The sequence below is a fragment of the Panthera onca genome, chromosome B4 (assembly GCF_046562875.1).
Source record: "Panthera onca isolate mPanOnc1 chromosome B4, mPanOnc1 haplotype 2, whole genome shotgun sequence".
NCBI classification, from domain to species: domain Eukaryota; kingdom Metazoa; phylum Chordata; class Mammalia; order Carnivora; family Felidae; genus Panthera; species Panthera onca.
The window spans coordinates 6,196,099-6,204,859 of NC_138345.1; the positions used below are offsets into that span (position 1 = coordinate 6,196,099).

General features: G+C 44.5%; 1 non-coding gene across 1 annotated transcript; it reads right to left on the bottom strand.

Annotated features, from left to right (window-relative positions):
- Nucleotides 1–8,251: 8,251 nt before the first annotated feature.
- LOC132660417 (U6 spliceosomal RNA) lies at nucleotides 8,252–8,358 on the bottom strand. The gene has a single exon (XR_009601768.3). It is a non-coding gene; the product is annotated as a U6 spliceosomal RNA (small nuclear RNA).
- Between the last annotated feature and the right edge of the window lie 403 nt (nucleotides 8,359–8,761).

Genomic DNA, 8,761 nt, shown 5'->3' on the forward strand with positions numbered 1-8,761 from the left:
ACGGGAGGACTTTGGTTGCTTGATTTAGTTACGCAAGCAATAAGCACGCATTGCAAAATAAATGCTCGTTGCCAAAAAGCAAGCAGATGTAACGAAGAAACAGAGAGAAGGGATGGAAGGAGCATGGGGGAGGAAAGAAGGAAGGGTGGAAGAACAGGGGAAAACCAGAAAGGAGAGGGAAAATAGAAATACTTACTTGTCACCCCAGATAACATCATCAGTTGGCTTCTGAGTACAGACCATGTGAAATTTATCTTCTCTACATAAACTGGTGCATTTGCTCAGCAAATATTTGTTGAACACCTGCCAAAGATGACAAGACACACAACCCAGGACAGACTTTGACCTCGGCCTTGACGGAGGAGGGCCAGGAGGCTTCCTGAAGCAGGTCACTTCTGAGCTGTAGGAGGTGAAAATGAATTAGTCGGGTAAGTGAGAGAAGGGGAAGAGGGGCATTTTGGGAAGGCATTGAGGAGCAAACTCCAGAAGCATGCTCCCATCGAGAAGCATGGTCCCCCTCACGGAACTGCCTTTCAGAGGGCTACTGTGTAGGCCAAAGAGGAGAGTTGTTGATAGAAGTAAGGCCAACGAGAAGTACAAGAGCAAGGTCATAAAGGAATTTGTCATCCTAAAGGTTTTAATTTTTTCCCCTCACCTGGAAGATGACACATAATGTACCAGAATTAGAATATTCTAGAATGTTCAGAATTCACGCAGAACATTCTAGAATATTCTAGAATGTTCAGAATTCACGCAGAATGTTCTAGAATATTCTAGAATGTTCAGAATTCACGCAGTTTTCACCATTGGTTTTGAGGTATCAACCCAATTCTATACAGACCTGCAAGGCATAAACACATACATGAGTCTATATCTATTCTCTCTGTTAATGTGATGGGTTAAAGTTTCCAGCAAGCTCCAATTCTTTCTCTTGGGTCACTGCTTGCAGAGACCTGTCCATTACTAGTCTCGTGAACACGTTACCAATACGGCAATATGGACGGGCTCTGTTGTATCGAAAGGGGGTAGTACAGTATAGTGCTTAAGAGTTGGACCCTGGTGCCCGATGGGCCACATTCACATCCATGAGGCCGTGTGACCTTGAGGAAATGACGTAGCCTCCTCACGCGTCAGTCCTGCCAACGGTAAAACAAGAGGACACAGTCTTTCCCTCTTAATGTTGGAAGGTAGTGGGAAGTAAACTAATGTAAGGCACTCGGAACCAGGCCTGGCACACGGTACGTGCCATATAAATGTCAACCGTATTTACCTCTTTCTCCCACTGTTTTTGCATCAAAAGCTGCAAAATTCACCACCTAAATCGTCAGGAGAGTTTGATGTGGCAAGATGCACGTACGGGGTGAACACCCACCAGTCTGAAATAATTTAGGGTGACTTGGAATTTCGCCAGTAAAGTGGGCACAGGTGGCCTCAGGAGGTTCCTACCTCTAGCATGATGGCAGGGAGTGGATTCTTTTGGTGGGGATTCTACAGACGCCTCCCCCGGGGGCCCGGGATTTCTCTCTGCTCTCATCCCGTAGCCACAGTTGTCCCTGGCATTCTGCCAGCTATTGAAATGGCTCCGCCTCCCTTCTGAGAGCTTTCACAGAAGACCACTCCATCACTCCGGAGCCCCTCTCACGGACTCATTCCCTTCAGTTTTGCCCGTGATGTACTTGCCTCCGTTTTTCTTTGCTCTTCTCCACGCCCTGGTGACAACAATAGAATTACAGAGGAAACTGTCAAAATTAAACCCCGCCTGTTGTGGGTCACCCTTACTTAGATTCAGTAGCTGATCCGGACTTTTGTTCGTCTGTGGCTCTGAGTCCTCATAGACTGGCCTTGGCAACCTGAATGTTTTCCCCCTTTTCTTTTCCTTTCTTTTTTTTTTTTCCAGTGTAGAATTCATGGACCACACTAAAATCAGATTTGTCATAGATAAAGTCACGCGTTGGCCGGTGCAGCGAAAGCATCCTCAACGTTCTCGTCCATTTCCCCCTGTGGTTCTCTCCTCCGGCTTTCGAAGCAAGCTTTTCTTGGCCTGATCCCTGTAGCTTTCAGATCAAATAATGCCTTATTCGCGTGAAACTCTATTGAATTATGGAGCTTCCAAGGTCATTTAGTGCCCTTCACCGCATGCCTGGGGGTAGCGAGGGGGAACAGGTTCGTCCTTTGTCATGTTGCACACTGCTTTTTCCTAAGAGCTGTGTTTTTTCCAAAACCTAAAAATAGGAGAATCATACTTTATCCTAAGCTTTTATCAACCAAGACACAAGCCCTGAAATATCAATTAGAGTTAATGAATGCACTTAATGAAAAGGAAAACAACATTGCCAATAACACTTCTAATACCACCTTTAGGTAAAAAAAAAGGAACTCTTTAGCTGGGGTTGGATAGCAAGTATCACTATACCTCTGTTCAGCAAGTAAATACTATTCCACCCAGTTCTTCCCTTCTGGTTCAGCAGAATTAAATACACACACACACACACACACACACACACACACGAAAATAGGTTATTAATCCCTTCTGCACAAGGACAATTTCAATTCTGTACCTTCAGGGACAAGATGCCCATCGGCTAGAGAATCAAGTTCAATTATTTTTTTAAAAACTGTACTCAACACAACTTCTTCTCATCCTTCAAACTTTAACTTATGATGTCACTTTTCGACAAAACGTCTCTGACCCCAAGGTTAGATGATGTGCCTTAAATTGTAATCCTATGAAACCCCAAAGTCTGCTTTTGTGAGATCAGTAAAATTGAATCAAACAATTTCAGTACTTACTTGTCTAATGTCCAGCTCCCCAGTGCCTGGCGGAGGGCAACTCCTTACAGGTTTGCCCTCATCAAGTCGTGGCTGGACACACATAGCCCTTCATGAGCGGAGACATGAATGAAACGTAATGACAGATCAGTAGTAGGAGTTTCAGAGTCACCACTGGATAGTGGAAGATGACAGATTGCCATCTCCGAGAAACACGTAAGCTTTATCTGTAAGCATTTCTAGTTTCTTGGATTCCTAATGAGGACGGAGAGCTCTGAACTTCTAGCTCCGTCTGTTAAACAATTTCACACTCCTGTTCTCCCTTCCCGGAGGATGATCGCAAGGGAACACAAATGGGGCCTGAGGAATTCTTCCCTCGACAGCATATCCTAAGAACCACATGCTGCCCTCCGAGACTACACTCTGCTAGAACCCGGCACACGTTTGCAATGGCTTTAAGCCCCTGGGAGTGGCGCGTTGACTTAAAATGACAAACTTGGATCCTGAAGGATCTCAGTCAGATCCTTGCTTCTTCCCAGAAAGCCCCGCTTCCTGTTGGATGGCTCTCCCCGGGCTTTCTTCCTGGCACAGAGATGCAGGCAGTCGCTGGGGAAGCATGTGTGAAATATTTCCCATGATAACCAATTGTGTTGGGGAAAATGAGGGCCAGGGGAGGCCTTACTGATTAGGTGACATGTAGACAAAGACCTGAAGGAATTGGAAGAAGGAACTCAAGGAAATACCTAACTAAAAGAATGATGTAGGCTATAAAGCGTCTTATAGTTTATGGTAATCATTTAGTTATATGCCCTGAGAGGAAACTCACTAACCCAGTTAGTAGGGTCTGCACGAAGGTTTGGGTTAAGGACCCATTTCTCTCTTCGGACCTGTTCAGGTTTGTCTCCAGCAGGTTTGAACATGCTCAGCCTTGTGATGATGATGATGATGATGATGACTGATGATGAAGAAGACAGTTTGAGCTTCAAGCCAGGGTGCCTATGCCACAGAAAGGTTCTTAGGGGCACAAAGCAATGCCAGGCTTCCTAGACCCCAGGCAGGAGCAGGACGGCTGGCCCTAAATTGTGCCAGGCCATCCCTTGCAACTCTGCCTTATCGCTCAGAAAACCAAAAAGGGTTAATCCCACTTCTAACCCCTTTGGGTTTATATCCTGGAGACTGTTGGGGGAGGCTTTAAGGAAGGAGAAGGAGGGTCCGTAGGAATCAAGCTTTGCTGCACACGAGGAAATTCCAGGAGCTTCTAAGGCTTCAGGGCCAGGTTGGTCCCCACACTAATTAAAGCAGAATCTCTGAGGCTGAGACCCAGATATTAGGATTTTTCAAGTCTCTGCAGAAGAATCCAGAGGCTAGGAACAGTGGTGTGCTGGAGTCAACCCACACCAGCCCACGAGAGCGTATCACGTGTATCTCTTCCTGAGATAGGAGAAGGAACATAGCCGGCATCTGTCCTTCCTGGCACAGAGCTCCAAAAACTCTGGGAATTTTTTGAATAATAGGACTAACTCTTGTTATTTATAACAAGCCCCTTGACAACATGCCTGAGTTTGTACTAATGAAATGACTCACAATGAGCCCTTCTATAGCTTCGAGGGAAGGGCTGGCCACACTAGAAAGACCAAGCATGGGCACAGAAGGTTGGAACTTTCAGCCACAACTCTGACACTGGGAGAGGAAAGGGACTGGAGACTGAGTTCGGTCATGTGGCCAATGGTTTAATCCATCGCGCCTATATATGAATCCCCATGTAAAAGTCTGGACCCTGAGGCAGGAACTTGAGACCCTACTAGAACTTGCCCTACATACCTGTTCATTTGGCTCTTCATTTGTGTCCTATATAATGAAATGGTAATCATTTCCTCAGGGGCGTCCTGAGTTCGGTGTGGCATTCGGACCCATTCTGAAACCTGAGGGGATTGTGGGAAGGCCCACGTTTGTAGTCAGCTAGGCAGAGGGTCAGGGGATGCCTGAAATTTGTGGCTAGTGGTTGAAGTCGCGACAGCCTTGCGAAGGAGTCTGCCCTTAACCTGCAGGGTGTGCACCAACAGGGAGGACATATCCTCCCTGTGTTTCTGAGAATTGGCTGCAAAAACTTGCCAGCACACCAGTTTTAGGGATTGGTAGCCTACGAACGAAATGCTGGAAAGAGCTGAGGAGGGTGTAGTCTTAACCACTGGGATTTCTGGTTTCACGTATACCCGTTGGGAAGACACGTGAGCGCGAGGCAACCCTTCCTTTCTCCAATCCCTCCATGCTCTCTCGCCTCCCTGTGAGTCATGCCCGACCTATTTATTACCCTGTCCCCTAGGCAGAATTCTACTTAAGAAGACAGTCCTGCCACATAATAAGCCATAACTACTTGTCCATGCCAGCTTCTCGTGTGGCTTTCTTTTTCCTTCTGAATCATTCGGTTTCTTGTAGGTCTCTACAAGTGGATGGGTCCCGTTCACATCTTTGCCTCAGCTTGACTCAAATTCCTGGCTGGGAACTCAGAGAGATGTACTCTCCCTTAAGACTGTAGCAACTTCACTTAAATGTTAGATGCTTTCTGAGATTATTCATCCACCAGTGCGATTCCTACCAAGAACCCCCCTTTTCCCTTCTCTGCCCACTCCTCTTTACGCTTTGCTCTAATTTGCTTGCTCTTTCTTCCTTCCTGCCCCATAATTCACGCCAGAGCAGGAACACACACACGTTGTCCAGGAAATCACTGTTTGGGAAACCTCTGACCCTTTTCACATCCAGTTTTTCACCAGTCATTTAAAACAGAGGTTCACTTGTGCCCCGGCCATTCGAATGTAGGATTAAGTCGCATTCTTAAGGGATAAGGTTGAAATCGTGTGCGATATGTTGCAGGAATTGGCACGCCTAAAGAAACAAATCACACTAAGGCTTAAATTGGAGTTTTGAAAGTGGGAAAATCAGGAACAAGAGTTAGCAGACATGGAGGCTTAGAAATTCGGTTCGAGATAAAAGGGCACTTCGGGGGATGGCCCGCTTACACACACGTGCACGGACCCCTTCTTTGTGACCGCTCATGTTGAGACTAAACTAAACCTGGGACGGAATGGTCTCAGCTTAAGTCTTAAAAATTTACTCAATATTCAATGTGGTCCTAGAGGTTGTACCTTCTCTCTCTTCTGTCTCTTCCCTCTCTACTGTGACATTAAATTAAGGTTAGTCTCAACCAGCCCTGTTGAATACAACTTTTTGTGGTGACAGAATAATAATCTGTGTTGTCCAATCAGCAGTCGCTAGCAAGTACGTGAAATATGACTAGTGCGACTGTATTTTAACTTTGCTTAATTAATTTATATAGACCTATGTAGCTAATGGTTGCCATATTGGATACCTCGGGTGTAGAAAAACACGCTCAAACAGGGATTTGAGGGACAAAGTGTGTGAGGTGTCACATTTCAGCTTGCTGGGGTTGCCATAACAAAGTACCACAAACGGTGTGGTTTAAACAAAAGAAATTTACCTTCTCATAGTTTTTTTTTTAATTTGCTTTAGCGTGTATGTATTTTTGAGAGACAGAGAGAGAGACAGAGCACAGGCAGGCAAGGGGCAGAGAGAGAGGGAGACACAGAGTCTGAAGCAGGCTCCAGGCTCCGAGCTGTCAGCACAGAGACCAACACGGGGCTCGAACCCATGAACTGTGAGATCACGACCTGAGCCAAAGTCAGAGGCTCAACTGACTGAGTCACCCAAGTGTCCACCTTGTCACAGTTTTAAAGTCTAGAAGTCTGAGATCAAGGTGTTGCCAGGATTGGTTCCTTCCAAGGGTTGTGAGGGAAGGGTCTGTTTCAAGGCTCTTCTTGGCTTCTAGATGGCCATCTTCTCCTTGTGTTTTCACATTGTCTTCCCTTTGTACATGTCTGGATCCAGAGGAATCCTCTTATAAGGACACCAGTCATATTGGATTAGGGTCCACCTTAATGACCTCATTTTAACTTAATTACCTCTGTAAAGACACTATCTCCAAATATGGTCACATGTGAAGCACGGGGGATAGATTTCAATATGTAAATTGGGGGACGGGGGTGGGGCAGAGACACAGTTCAACACATAGTAGCATCTTCATTGACTTCTTGTGGGTCTTCTCTCCAGTTATAAAATAAGATGAACAGAGCCCGCTCTCCCTCTTGCTTAGGTTAAAATGAAATTTACAGACAAAACAATTTTCTGTCATTAAAATTTCTTGATGGAGGCAGTCTGGTAAACTTATTACTGTTTGGTTAAGCTTGTTCCCAATTTCTCCTAAGGGTTCCCATAAGAAAAGACCCATGTGAAATATGAGGAGATTAAACCACACACTCCCGCACAACCAATGGATTAAAGAATAAATCAAAAGAGAAATTTGAAAATATCTTGCAACAAATAAAAACAGGAGCACAACATCTCAGACCTGATGAGATGTAGTAAAACCAGTTCTAAGAGAGAAGCGTATAGTGATAAACACCTACATTAAGAAAAAAGAGGGGCACCTGGGTGGCTCACTCAGTTAAGCGTCTGATTCCAGCTCAGGTCACGATCTCGCGGTTTGTGGGTTCGAGCCCCGCATTGGGCTCTGTGCTGACAGCACGGAGCCTCGAGCCTGCTTCGGATTCTGTGTCTCCCTCTGTCTGCCCCTCCCCTGCTCGTGCTCGGTCTCTCTGTCTCTCTATCTGTCTCTCTTTCTCTCTCTCTCAAAAATAAAGATAAATTTTTTTAAAAAATGAAAGAGAAAAAAGAGGGATCTCAAAAAAACAACCTAACTTGACCATCAAGGAATGAGTAAAAGACAAATAACTTAAGCCCAAAGTTAGCAGAAGGAAGGAAATAACAAAGATCAGAGTGGAAATTAATGACACAGAGATTAGAGGTTAGAAAGACAATGGAAAAGATCAATGAAACCAAAAATTTGCTTGCTGAAAAGATAAAGTTGACAAACCTTCAGTTAAACTAAGACAAAGGAAAGAAGACTTATAAAATAAAAAATGAAAGTTACAACTGATAACACAGAAATGCTAAGGAACAACTAAGCAACAACTATGAGCAAGTATATGCCATGCCAATAAATTAGACGACCTAGAATGAGTAGGTAAATTCTTGGAAACACATACCCTACCAAGACTAAATTATGAAGAAATAGAAAGTCTGAACAAACCAATAACAAGTACAGATATTAAATCAAAAACTGATTGGACAGGGGCACCTGGGTGTCTCAGTCAGTTAAGCATCCGACTCTTGATTTTGGCTCAGGTCATGATTTCATGGCTATGAGATCAAGCCCTGTGTCAGGCTCGGTGCTGGGCATGGAGACTGCTTAAGATTCTCTCTCTCCCTCTGCCCCTTCCCCACTTCCTCTCTCTCTCTCTCTCTCTCTCTCTCTCTCTCTCTTTCTCTCTCTCTCTTTCTCTCTCCCTCTCTCAACAATTAATAAATAAACATTAGAAAAACACTTCGTAAAAATATATATATATTTTTTTATATGGAACGCTTCACGAATTTGCGTGTCATCCTTGCTCAGGGGCCATGCTAATCTTCTCTGTATCGTTCCAATTTTAGTATATGTGCTGCCGAAGCAAGCACCGTAAAAATATTTTAAAAATGTGATAGATACAGATAGGAAAATCATGATAGATAGATAGATAGATAGATATAAATATGCACAAAATGGAATATCACTCAGCCTTAAAAAAGAAGGAAATCCTGTCATTTGTGATAATATGGACGAAACTGGAGGGCATTGTGCTAAACAAAATAAGCCAGACAGAGAAAGACAAAGACTGCACGTATCACCTATATGTGGAATCTTAAAACAAACAAACAAACAAACAAAGTCAAACTCATAGAAATAAAGAATAGAGGGGCGCCCAGGTGGCTTAGTCAGTGAAGCATCTAACTTTGGCTCAGGTCATAATCTTACAGTTCGTGGGTTCGAGCCCCGCGTCAGGCTCTGTGCTGACTGCTCAGAGCCTGGAGCCTGCTTCTG